Source organism: Eumetopias jubatus, unplaced genomic scaffold (assembly GCF_037043125.1).
Source record: "Eumetopias jubatus isolate StellerSeaLion01/CBP00866 unplaced genomic scaffold, mEumJub1_p1.0 scaffold_5, whole genome shotgun sequence".
NCBI lineage: Eukaryota > Metazoa > Chordata > Mammalia > Carnivora > Otariidae > Eumetopias > Eumetopias jubatus.
Window position 1 is genome coordinate 29,470,388 of NW_028274811.1, and position 13,362 is coordinate 29,483,749.

The following is a 13,362-nucleotide window of genomic DNA, read 5'->3' on the forward strand; positions in this document are numbered from 1 at the left end:
CCCTGTATCCACTTCCCTACAGGATACAAGGATACAGTCCTTCATCCCAGGAGCTTCTGGCTTCCAGACAGGGGTCTTTGGGGCATTCTCACTGGTCCCCTTTTTCCAAAAGGAGAGTCTAGTGTAGGTATGCCTCTCCGAGCTGGAGCCCTGGGTCCTCAAGAGAGGAGGGCTCAGGTACAGCTGGAGGCAGAAGGAGCAGGAGAGAACAAGCGGGGCAGGCCCTGGGGGGCCAAGGGGCCCCTTCTGCCCCGCAGAGCAAGCCCAGCCCTCCAGCTCCCTGCTCCCTGAGCTGGGGCAGTCGCGTGAGGCTCCCCTTGCAAAGCGCACCTATTCTGCCTGACCCTGCATGGAAGTTCTTAAAAACCAGCACACTGCCAAGATTGGCCAAACAATAGAGCAGAGTGCGGCCCCATCTGTGGGTCTCTGGAGAGCTGGCGGGTGAGAGCTCTTCACGGAGAAGACAAGCCGTGTTGCTGTGACGCTCTTGCAGGTCTGAGATAAAGCGAGCATCAAGAGCCGCCGAGCTATGGAGCGCAGAACAGAGGAGCACCTCGTCTGCACTTGACCCTCTTCCAAATACATGGATTTTCACACCCCCCTCCCGTGTGCCCCGCACCCTACCCCAGCTGTTGCATTAAGGATGGGAGAGTGTCTCCAGCCATCCTCCCAGATGGAGCTTTAGGGATCCCAATGGGCTCAAGTCACATCTCTCTGCCCTCTGGAGCAGCTCACTTCGATATCCTTCTAAATAGCACCCCAGTAGCTTTGAGCACTACTTTCCTTTTTCCATAATAAATTAGTGGGTGACTCAGCCACGTGGAGGATGAAGCGGAGGATGCTAACACAAAGCAGGGAGCCTGGCTCTCTGCTGTCAAGGAGTCTGGGTGGAAAGTGATGGAGTCGGGACTCTTGCCGTAACAATGATGAGAAGTGATAGAATTAAGGATTTATTTTAGAAGTAAAATCACAAGAACTTGTTAATGGATTGAATTGGGGGGAATGAGGAAAAAATCAAAGATAGCATCGAAATTTCTGATTGAAGCAACCAATTGGATAGTGCTGCCATTTTCTGATAGGAAGGAGGAAGGAAACTGGGTGGGTAGCGGGGCCGGGCTCAAGAGAGTTTGGGTTAATCAAGTTCTAAATGTCGGAGATACCTCAGGGAAGCACCTGGATATTAAAATATGAAGGTCAAAAAAGACCTGGGCTTGATGAGAGCGCTGTGTTTGGAAGTCCTCCACAGACTGGCAGTTGAATGCCTGGGGACTGAATCCAGCGGTGACAGGGGGGAAGAGAAGTAGGGTAGTCCCAGAAAAGATGGTATAGCCAGGGGGCTTCTAACCCTTGGGGGTCCACAGAGCAGGAGACAGCAAAGGAGCCTGGGAAAGACAGGCCAGGGAGGCCGGGGGCACAGAGGAGCCTCGTGTCAGGCAGCTTGGAGGAGAGCCACTGAGGTTGCTGGGGTGGGAGACGGTGGGGAAAGAGAAATGGTGGTTGAATTTGGCCAGAGGACACCTCGATAAAAGTCAGTGACTTGGAGGAGAGAAAAGCCCTTAGGGAGTGTGCACTTTTAGAGAATGGAAGGCTAAGAAAATGGAGACAAAGTTGCTTTGCCAAGAAGGGGCAAAAACAAAATGGAATGTTGTCAGGAGAGGACCGGGGTTAAGAGAGCCTTTTTGTTGGTGTATATTTTACTTTTGTTTTTGGAGGGGGTGGGCCGTGCTAAGGCCGGTGTGGAGGCCCCCAGGAGGAACTCGGTAGCAGGGGAAGGGTTGGTGATGCCAGAGGGGGTGAGGGGCTGGGATCCCGGGTCCACCCTGCTCTTCTCTCTGCCCAGGGCTCTTTCCACCCCCACGGAGGTGCTTGCTCGTGGGCTGCTCGCCGCACCCAGGACCCTTTCAGGATCCCGCGCGGGTCCAGCGGGAAGCCGAGCGGTGGCCGTCCCGGGGGACCCCGGCCGGGGTGTGGGCGGAAGGGGCGGAGCGCCCGGGGAACGCGGGTGCCGAGGCCACAGGGCTGCGGCTGTGCGGCGGAGAGGTGCAAGAGCGCCTCTGCGAAGCAGCCTGCGTCACCGTGGTGTGATCTGGGGCGTGTGTGCAGGTCACAGCCGGGGGGACGGGGGGGACAAGCAGGGACCGCTGGTCGGCCGTCCCGAAGGGCTGCGGGGCTCTGAGCCGGGCGCCGAAGCACCGTCAGGATCCCCGCGCCTCCGCTCGCAGCCTCCCGGAGCTTGCAGGGATTTTGTCCCCCTGACGACCAAGGCCCGCCCCTCACCCCAAAGAGACCTTTTTCCGACGGAACTGGGGCTGCTCCTCTATAAAGCCCTCAAGTGTGCAGTAACTCGATCTAACCTAGAAAGGGCTAGATGCCCTGGGTACAGCGGGGGTCGAAGTCCACGCCCTCGTGCATTCCAGAGAGAGCCCCACATTAAACAAAACCCCATAAAATGTCTAGGAATTGTGCCAGCGCTATAAGGGAAAGCAGTAAGGGGTGGGGGGGTGGGGGAGATAAAAGGAGAGATTGCCTTTTGGTTGGGAGGGAGGCTTGGGTAGGAGCAGTCCGCGTGAGTAAGATAGTACAGCCACACGGGCTGTGAGCGAGACCTTTGCGGGGGTGTTCCAGGAGCCGAAAGAAGAAATCAGGCAAGCAAGGAGGGGAAGGTCTCGCTAGCTGTGGTTGATCCAGCAGGTCCTTGTGAAACTTGGTATATGCAGACAAAATAACCCGTGATGGTGAAATAACAATAAATGTCATGGATTGTTAAAGTTCGGGAGACTCTCTTGTACTTGAAATCCATAATCCATACCACAGGGTTCTGATATTGACCTTGACAGTAATTCTCCTGTTGGGGGTTTCCCCTGTTCCCCCGCCTTCCCCGTCCCCCCAGGTATCCGACAAAGCAGCAGGTGCTAAGGCTGGTCAGCCGGTCTGTCATACATGATAAGTCTGACTTTGGGCCCAGGAGTAACCCTCTTCATATTCTCCCACATGCTATTAAAGCTACCCCAGTATATATTATCAGATAAATAATGAGGCAAAATGAAGAGTGACGGAGGACAAAACTTAAAATTCGTAGAAGGACTTCTATATGATGAAGGGACAAAAGGGTCAGAAAGCGCCCGCGGGTCTCGAACCCCCGTAGAGGGATTGAAGTGTGACAGACACTGCGCGAAGTAACCGCTTGAGCTAAAGCCGACCCGGAGGCCGTCGTGCAATTTCAACCTCTCAACTGTAGGGGAGTGACGTAGAGGGGCCGGGCTTCGCTTTCTCCACGCCCCCAGAGCTGCTTGCTCCATTCGGTCCTGCCGGTTCCCTGTGTTCAGAAGCTTGCTTGTGCACGGTCTCGCGGCCCGCCCCGCAGAGCCCAGCCGAGGAAAAGGAAGAGACTCCCTGGCAGGAGGGAAGGAGGGAGGAGGGAAGGAGGGAGTGGGGTGGGTGAGCCGATCGCGGGCCGGAAGGAGCAGCCAGGTTTCCAGGAGTCCTTGCCTAGAAATTTTTTAAGGTGTCCCTGAGCAGACCCGGGCAGCCCAAGTCTCCATAAAATCTCTCACTACAGCCCGTGATCTTACCTAGGGCTGAGACCAGTTCGGTTCATCTCTGTGCCCGCCCCAAGAGCTGGCCCCTGGCGACAGAGTTTGTGATGTGCGCATGCTTTTTGGATGGGGCATGGGTGAATTAATGATGGGTTCTCCTGCTACTGGGCCTCAAGATAAAGCCCAGGATTGAGCCTGGAAGCTGAAAACTTTAAAGCCTCATAGCTCCTAAGAAAATCCCTCTCAAGGATAAAGCAGGATGAATTATCCTTCCCTTTCCCCACCCCAACCCTTCTTTACAATTCTTCCCTCCTGGATGATTCAAGAGCTGGATAGAGACCCGACCTATACAATTGTTAACAAAGGGACTGGAACCTCAAGGATAATAATGTCCCCGCTGACTGAGCATACACCACTGTGCCAAGCCCTGGGTTAAGTTTCTGTCTCATGTATAAGCTTATTGGTAATGTTGCCCCATTTTGTAGATGAATATACAGAGAGTCAGAGTTTAAGTAACTGATATGGTAAGAATTTAAAAAGTGGCCCAATTATTCAGTGGCCCAACCAGACTTTGAACTCTTGGGAAAGGGGGAAGTGTTACCTGTAGGGTCTGTGTGCCTGTCTTGCTTTAAAATATTTCAAACAGGGGCACCTGGGTGGCTCAGTCCGTTAAGCATCTGCCTTTGGTTCAGGTCATGATCCCGGGATCCTGGGATCCAGCCCTGCTTTGGGCTCCTTGCTCAGAGGGGAACCTGCTTCGCCCTTTGCCTGCCACTCCCCCTGCTTGTGCTCGCTCTCTCTCTGACAAATAAATTAAAAAATACCTTTAAAGAATGTTTCAAACCAGTCGTAAGGTCCACTAGACAGAGATCTTCAGTTTTGTTCTTTGCGGTCTCCCTGTGCCTAGCACAGTACCTGGCCCCCAGCAGATGCTCAGTGAACATGAGTGGGTTGGCGACTGGGAGGGGTAGGACTGCTCTGTACCGGAAACCGTGCTGCCCCTCCAACCTGGGTTGAATCCCAGCTCCCCCACTTTGTAGCTCTGTAACTTCAAGCTCAAATGTTTAATTGGATTTTTAAATTTTGTATGAAACAAAAAACACATGAGCAATTAAAGCCAGTACAAGTAATGAAAGCCACCCTTGACCTAATTTGAGCTACTCATCCCAACCCTTCCCCGGAGGAAACAGCTATTTTTAAAAAAGTTGCTGTGCCTCCTGCCTAGTCGTCTTTGTATAAATTTACATATGAAGGTAAATAAAAATAGCTTTATTTTGCTTATGTCTGTGTTTTGTTTGCTAAGATGAGACTGCAGTGCCCTAGCTTTGTGGGAAACTTCATTGTGTCTGGGAAATGATCCCACAACACTGTCTGGAGATCTCTCAGTATTTATAATAGCTCCCCAAGAGTACATGAGCCATAATTTATTTCGCCATTCCACCGGTAGGATTGGACATGGAAGTTGTTTCTGGGTTGTTCTGGTTTTTTTTTTTTTTTTTTTTTTAAACCAGTTTACAAATAGCGCTCCAATGAATATCTCTGCGCGAGACTCTTCGTGGAAAGAGACAAGTATTTCTTGAGGATGAATTCCCAGCAGTGGAATTGCTCAGCAGTAATATACACATTTAAAATTGTAATTGCCAAATTGCCATCCAAAAATGGGGCTATTAATAGTATTGTGTGTGCTAGAGGCCGGGGATGATGTAAGAGTGTGCCTTGTTCAGGCCAGGTGCGTAGGACTCCGTAAGCAATGAACCCGCTTTACTGCCAGAAGTCTTTTCTCTCCTATCTGTCCGTTCCCAGCTCCTGGTCTGAGGAAGCCGGTGCTCTGGGGCCTGGGGTGTGGGGTCTGTGTGTAGGAGTAAGAACTGGCCCGCAGAAAGGGGAGGACTCAGCCGGTTCGTACCAGGTGCTCCCCCTGGTGGGCAGATGGCCCTTGACAGTAAGGAAATCCCCGACCTGTAAACCCTAAAGCAAATCCTATCCATTTCTGCTCAGATCCCTGAGAGAAGGCCTCTTGTTCTCAGCATCCAGCCTGGATTCTGTGCTCTGGATGATCTGGTGCTTCCCTACCTTTCCGATGGTACCCGGGGCCCCTCTCTTCCTCCCTTGCTTGATGGCTACCACATTGCCTTCCCCGATTCCTCAAGCATGCCCCTTCTAGCAGCTCCACCATTTCTCAGACATCTCCCCACCCTCCCATCTCATTCTGTAACACTTATCTCTTTAGAGAGCCCCTCCTCGAATACTCTCTACTTTCCACCCTGCTGCGGCTGTGTCCCAGAAGCCAGGGTTTTTCCTCCATTAGCAAGTATACACCTAGATCCACTCGGACATTTCCCAAGTGTGGCAGAGTGCAGTGTCCTGAGGGCAGGGACTGCACCTGTCTCACCTAGCGTCCTGGCTTCCCGGTCCCTGCCACAGCCATGGCAGCAGCGAGCACTGAGCATTTGTTACCTGGATGGATGGAGGAATACATCGATGGCACTGTCACAGACAGAAGTAGAACAGACCTTGAGAGCTAGCAGGGGTCAGGCAGGACATACCTTCTGAGGTCTTGGCTTCTTTTCCTTCCCTGGGATAAATTGTTTTCCTGAGGTATCCTTTGCTCAGAGGTACTGTCCGAGCGCCCTCGAGAACAGGGAGGGGGACGGAAGGCAGGGGACACTTCCACACCTTTGCCTCAGCAGCCCTCCCCACGGTCCGTAAGGCAGACCGTATTATTTGCTAGATGAGCAAACTCAGGGTCGAAGAGGCAGAGTAGAAGGCACAGCTGTAGCATGGGGCTCCATCCCTTCCTCTGGTTCAGAAGAACACACAGTCCAAAAGAAGGACGAGCCCACCCTCAGGATGTGGTGGCCTTTCTCAGTGGAGAGATCTACCCTGGCTATGACTGGGGGTTGGACTTAGACACGCAGCACACCCTTCAAGATCATCTACTGTGTACCAGGCCTGTCAAAGATGATGAAGGGGTGAATTCAGCATTTAAAAGCTTTACAGCCTAGAGACGGTGGCTGTGGAGCGTGTCAAGTGGTGTGTTTGGAGTGTGTAGAAGCAGAGCAGTCACATACGGTCAGGTTGCGCATAACTCAAATCTGGGCTCGGCCCCGTGGAACAAGCACAGCGGGAACAGGGCTGTCTACAGTCAGTCTGTGCACAGTCTGAGCAAACGTGTGTGGCTGCTGGTGAGGGTGGGGTACATCCCCTGGTATTGGGGCATCAGTCTAAGGAGTAAGAATAGGAGAAAGAGATCAGGGGAGCACAAGTGTGTTTGGTGTGTGTGAGAGGTACAAAAGCCAGGGATAGGGGAGGAGGACCAGCTGTTAGAAAAGTCAACACAAGATAACCAAGGCAGAGACGCAACCAGCGGCGCCCGAGGGTGTGACTCGTGAAGCAGAGAAGGGCTCCCAAGTGACTGGCAACAAGGTGTTTGTTGGTGACCTTGGCAGGAGTGCTGAGGGCGAGAGGCAGATTGCTGTTTGTGGCGTGGGATGCGGGGACAGAGTGAGGGTGTTCAGCTCCTCCTGGAAGTTGGGCTGTGGAAGAAAGGGGGCAAGGGTGGTGAGGGTCCTGAAGACCCTGCCTCACCAGCTTTGGTTTTTATTGGTTTTAAGATGAGAGCCTTGAGCCTGTCCAAATGCCGTTGGGAAGGTGGTAGTAGCCAAGGGGAAGTCAACAACTCGCCAGAGAGTGTTTTCACCAGGACGGTTCATACAGCAAGAGAGGTTAGCTTCATACTGAGCAAAGGCTCCAGATGCTGGCTAGCATTCCAGAAGGCTTTATGGTGGTGGTGTGCCGTAGTCCTGGGCATCAGGGGCCCCACCCTCTGTCTGATGCTTTAAAGAGCTTTACCTGCAGGGCCCTGCACAGTGCAGTAAGGAAATGGCAGAGGAACCATATGCAGAGCTCTTCCAGATCATACTCCGGGTAACTGGAACACTCAGGTCACCTGCCAGAATGGCCCTGAGGGTCTTCCGGGGTCTATGTGAGCCTTTTCCTCAGGCACCCTCCCAAGAACAAACCATACCCAATGGGACACCAACTCATTTGATGGGGTTAGCATTTTTCTAATTCCACACCAGAAAAATTCATTGCAAGAAAACAACAAACCAACAGCCCTCATAAACATAGATGCAAAAATTCTAAACAAAATTTTAGCATAGAGAAATCCAACAACCTGTAAAAAGGCAATATATCATAACCAAGTAGGGTTTATCACAGAAATGGAAGGTCTAACATTTGAAAATCAACATAGTTCACTGTGTTACTAAGCAAAATAACCACATCATAGATGCAGAAAAGACATTTAAAAATCCCACATCCATTCCTGATGAAAAACAACTCTCAGCAACCCAGGAGCAGTGGAGAACTTCCTCAACCTGATAGTGGGTGTCTACAAGAGGTCTACATCTATCACCATGCTGTAATATAAAAGACTAACAGGCTTTTCCCTATGAGATCAAGTAGTAAACAGTGGTGTCTGCTCTTAGCACTTTGATTTAACATTATACCGAAGGTTGTAGTCGGTGCAATAAATCAAGAAAAAGAAATGGATTATCCAAATCAGAAGTAAAAGTGTTCTTACTAGCCAATGACCTAATCACTTATGCAGGAAATCTGATGGAATCTACAAAAAGCTACCCGAACTAATAAACAAGGTTGCAGGACACAAGATCAGCATACAAAAATCTATTGTATTTCCATGCACAGCAATAAACAACCAAAAATGAAACTTAAAAATACTGTTTACAGTAGCACCAGAAATTATAAAATACTTAGGGGTGAACATGACAAACGACGTTCAGGATCCATAGGCTGAAAACTATACTTTGCTGAGACAAATTTTAAAATTCTAAATAAATGGAGAAAACAGTGTGTGTTCATGGGTCAGGAGACTCAGTATTGTCAGTTCTCACCAAATTGTTCTATAGATTTATTATACTCCGAATCAAAATCCCATCTGGCTTTCTTTTACATGAAATACTGATGAGCTCATGCTAAAATTCATATAAAAAGTCATAGATCTGTATTAGCCCAAACAACTTTGAAAAAGAAGAATAAAATGGGAAGGCTAATACTGCCTGATTGGAAGACTACACTCATCAAGACGATGCTATTGGCCTAGAGATAGACAAATAGATCAGTGGAACAGAATGGAGATTCCAAGAATAGACACTGATTCTTGACAAATTTGCAAAGGCAATTTGGTGAAGAAGGTGTACTCTTTTCCACAAATAGGGCTGAAACAGTTGGTAATCCATATGCAAAGAGAAGCTAGACCATACTTCCCACCATATATAAAATGGAATCTTAAAAAAAATTTTTTTAAAGAACTAATAGATTACAGACCTAAATGTGAGACCCAAAACCCATAAAGCTTCTAGGAGAAAATCTTTATGACTTTGAGCTAGGCAAAAAGTTCTTAGATACGAGATCAAAAAGCATGATTCATAAAAGAAAAAAAAAATGATTTGAATTTCATTGGAATTTAAAACTCTGCTCTTTGAAAGATGCTGTTAAGAGAATAAATAGACAAGCCATGGACTGAGAGAAAAATCTCTGCAAATCACACAACTGATTAAGTGTACAGAATATACAGACTAGAAAAACTCTCAAAACTCCCTATTAAGAAAACAGCTCATTTTTTTTAAAGATTTTATTTATTTATTTGAGAGAGAGAGAATGAGAGAGAGAGAGCACGAGAGGGAAGAGGATCAGAGGGAGAAGCAGACTCCCCGCTGAGCAGGGAGCCTGATGCGGGACTCGATCCCGGGACTCCAGGATCATGACCTGAGCTGAAGGCAGTCGCTTAACCAACTGAGCCACCCAGGCGCCCGAAAACAGCTCATTTTTCAGTAAAGGGCCAAAGGTTTAAACAGACATTTCAGTAAAGCAGATACATGGATGACAAATAAGCACATGATAAAAAGCTCTCTGCGTCGTTCTTGAAGGAAATGCAAATTACAATCACAATAAGATTCCACTACACGTTTGTCAGAATGGCTAGCATGGAAAAGACCATTCCAAGTGTTAGTCACACCCAGGGGTGGGAAGGAACCGGAACACTCCCATGAACTGCTGGTGGGAGTAGAAAAGGATCCAGCCCTGTGTAAGGAAAAGGTGGACAGTTTCTTAAAAAGTAAATATGCACATAACATATCCAGCTACTCCAGTACTAGGTTTTTCCTCCGGAGAAAAGAAAGCATATATAGAAACCAAATCTTGTACATGAATATTCCCAGCACCTTTATTCATAAGAGCCCCAAATAGGAAACAAATGGCCAAAAGCCAGTCAATGGATAAACAGTCTGTGTTACGTGTACGTGGCGGAATGCTACCCAACAATAAAGGAGAGTGAAATAATGGTATTTGCATCAGCATGGTTGAGTCTCAAAATAAGGATGCTAAGATGCAGAAGCCAAATGAAAGGAGCACATACTACATGGATCCATTTACATAAAACTCTAAAACATGCCGATTGATCCCTTTCGCCCGAAAGCAGAAGAGTGGGGTGGGAGGTATGGCAGGGTGGAATTATGCAGGGGGAGGGGTCTTTGGGGAGCATTATGTGTGTTTACTCTCTGCTTGTGTGTGTACGTGTGTTCAATCTATGGTGGACAGTTTGTGTGTCAGTTACACCTCGATAAAGCTGTTTCATATATAGGCTCATAGAATGTCAGCCTCCCTGTTCTTCTGCCTTTTGCTCCACAAATGTTAGCAACAAGCTTTGTGACGGGACATTAGGAAGAGTTCAACATTCAGAAAAAGCAAATAGGGAGCCGGCTTCTGCGGCGGCGGTGCGATGACCACGCTCCGGGCCTTCACGTGCGATGACCTGTTCCGCTTTAACAACATTAACTTGGATCCACTTACAGAAACTTATGGGATTCCTTTTTACCTACAGTACCTTGCCCACTGGCCAGAGTACTTCATTGTTGTGGAGGCACCTGGTGGAGAGTTAATGGGTTATATCATGGGTAAAGCGGAAGGCTCAGTAGCTAGGGAAGAACGGCACGGGCACATCACAGCTCTCTCTGTTGCTCCGGAATTTCGACGCCTTGGTTTGGCTGCTAAACTTATGGAGTTATTAGAGGAGATTTCAGAAAGAAAGGGTGGATTTTTTGTCGATCTCTTTGTAAGAGTATCTAACCAAGATGCAGTCAACATGTATAAGCAGTTGGGCTACAGTGTGTACAGGACGGTCATAGAGTACTACTCGGCCAGCAACGGGGAGCCCGATGAGGATGCCTATGATATGAGGAAAGCACTTTCCAGAGACACTGAGAAGAAATCCATCATACCATTACCTCATCCTGTGAGGCCTGAAGACATTGAATAACCATGGGCAGTGGTTCTTAGGCTGATGCTCCAGATATTTTATGGACAATATTATTTTCATTGGATGATCTTGGAGCTCTATTAGGAGAAAAGTAATCATTTAGGTCTCACAGACTTCAAGAAAATACAGGTTATAAACTTGAGTCTCATTGTTTCCAGTTAGCAATATCATACCTCCTAAAGCTGTTCACTGTAATAAAATTCAATCAAAAAGGCAGCTGGATCAGATGGAAACATTCCACTGATTTGGTTCATAATATTTACTATATGCTAGGGAAAAAACTTGCTCCAGTCTCCTCCTAAATTCTGTGCCTGAGAACCACTGCTACATATATATTTTTTATTTTGTATCAAACTGTTAATTGAAGCTTTAAAAGCATATATGAAATGTATAAATCTAAGATGTATAATAAAATGCACTGTAGACCCTAAAAAAAAAAAAAGAAAAAGCAAATAGATCTTTCCGAGTATACATGTGAGTGTGCTGTTGGTGAGCACAAAAAGAGAAGACCACCTTCTCAAGTGCCGAAACACCTGGAGCTTTCCAAAAGTCACCGCACAGTATGATTAACGGCAAATATTTATTTGCCGTTAATCAACCAACTTGACCCCCTCCTTGAGTCAGATTCTTGACATAGATATATACACTAATCCTTTTGACCCTTCCAAGAAATTTGTAGTATTTTGACAATTTCAAAAAAGGAGTCTCAGAGACGTCAAGTCAGCTATCCAGAAGTACACAGCGAAGAACAGACAGGGCCTGGACGTGTTGGGCCTGAGGTGGCTGCACTTGATCCCTTTCTGTGCGCCTCTCCCTGCACACTCTAGCTCCCGGTTGGGTGGGGGCCTTTGACTGCACGTGGGCGGGTGTTGAAACAATAGGTCAGCCCTGTCCAAGTGTCCAGCCCCCCAAGGTTAGCTGTTGTGTCTGGAGTTATATATAGCTGACTTGGGGGGAAGAAAGAGAAAATAAGATTTACTTTTTGGAGGCTCAGAGGATTGAAGCAACTTGAAAGGTCCTAAAGGCCTTTGCAGACCAGGACTGAAATGTCATTGGCTAAGCACAGTTGGAGTGCGGTTTCTTGGCAAGGGAGGAGGTGTCCTGGCCCAGGGAGGTGTGACACGTTCCTCTGCTCAAAATAGAGACTGGCTGTTTCCTGAGTGGGAGTCAGCTGGGGGTGGGAAGGCCTACCCAGCCCTTCAGCCTCAGCCCACTGGAGGGTCTGGCAGCCCTGCTGGAAAGTGGGACACGGGACAAAAGTTCAGGGCCCCTCAGGCTCTCGCACTGGCATGGGGGGTGACAGGGCAGTGAGATGGCTGCTATCTTGCTGGTGGGGGAGGGGCGGCTCCCACCTCTGCCTGGTGTGGGGGTGGGGAGGGAGGGGAACCTGGGCTGACGCCCCTCCTTGCAAAGTGCAGCCCCAGGAGGTGATGAGGCTGCAAGTCTCTGGGTGTGGACGTAGTTCATGGTTCCTGTGCAGGAAGTCGCTGAAGAAGAAGGGTCCAGAAAAGGTGACTGGGACCTGACAATGCCTTGGTGGTGTGTGTGTGAGCCCTGAGAGGTGATTTTCTAACTGGGTGAAAATCAGCCGTGCCCTTGGGGTCAGATCCTCCACGGGCTCCGACAGAGTACCTGCTCCAGGGCTGACGTGGGCTGGTTTGCCCTGGTGTGGCCACACTGAGGGTTCACTACAGAACCACTTCCACACTGGCTGGTAACGAATCACTGCCTAGATCTCCCCAAATGACTCTTCACCATCACAGCCGTCCCTGCAATCCCTCACTCATCTCTGTGTCCCATAGTACCCACTCCTCGCCAGAAATCCAACCACCCAAAGGTCAATGCCTTGCTTCCCTCTGATTGGTTCATGCCAGGTTTGGCAAATGTTTGAATATCACCTATGCTGGACCCAAAAGAGTAACACTAGTCCATTGGTATTTGCTATGTGCCAGTCACTCCCATTCCAGATGCTTTACTTAGATCTACAACAATCACAGTATCAATCACACAACAACAGCTAACAACAATAGCTTGAGGTACCAGGCGTGGTGCTAAGTGCTTTGCACGGATTATGCTATTTCAGTGCCCTGATATTATCCTCCATTTTCAGAAGGAAAACCTCCAAAGCCCAGAGAGGTTAAGCAACTTGCTTTGGGTCACACAGCTAGTGAGTAACACAGCCCAATTAAAACCCAGGTCTTGCTGACTCCAAAGCCTTTGCTCTGACGTTACTCTACACTGTGAGAAATAATACAAAATAATATAAAAATGCTCATAAAATTCAAAAACATTCTAATATTAAAAGCACTTTCCTCCCTTCTGGTCTGAGCGTCCAATACCTTCATCAGCCAAATTTCTTCAACTTTGCTGCTTAAGTGTTTGCATTTGATGGGTACCATTTTCGTGCTGTGGAAATAGATTTGATTGTGCCAGGAGTTCCCTAGTTAATCTGACTGAACAGTGGCCCCAAAACACCCTATAAAAAGG

At 48.5% G+C, this 13,362-nt stretch overlaps 1 pseudogene; it reads left to right on the forward strand.

Annotated features, from left to right (window-relative positions):
• Window positions 1-10,318: 10,318 nt before the first annotated feature.
• On the forward strand, window positions 10,319-11,054 carry LOC114209545 (N-alpha-acetyltransferase 20 pseudogene; annotated as a pseudogene).
• Window positions 11,055-13,362: the final 2,308 nt, after the last annotated feature.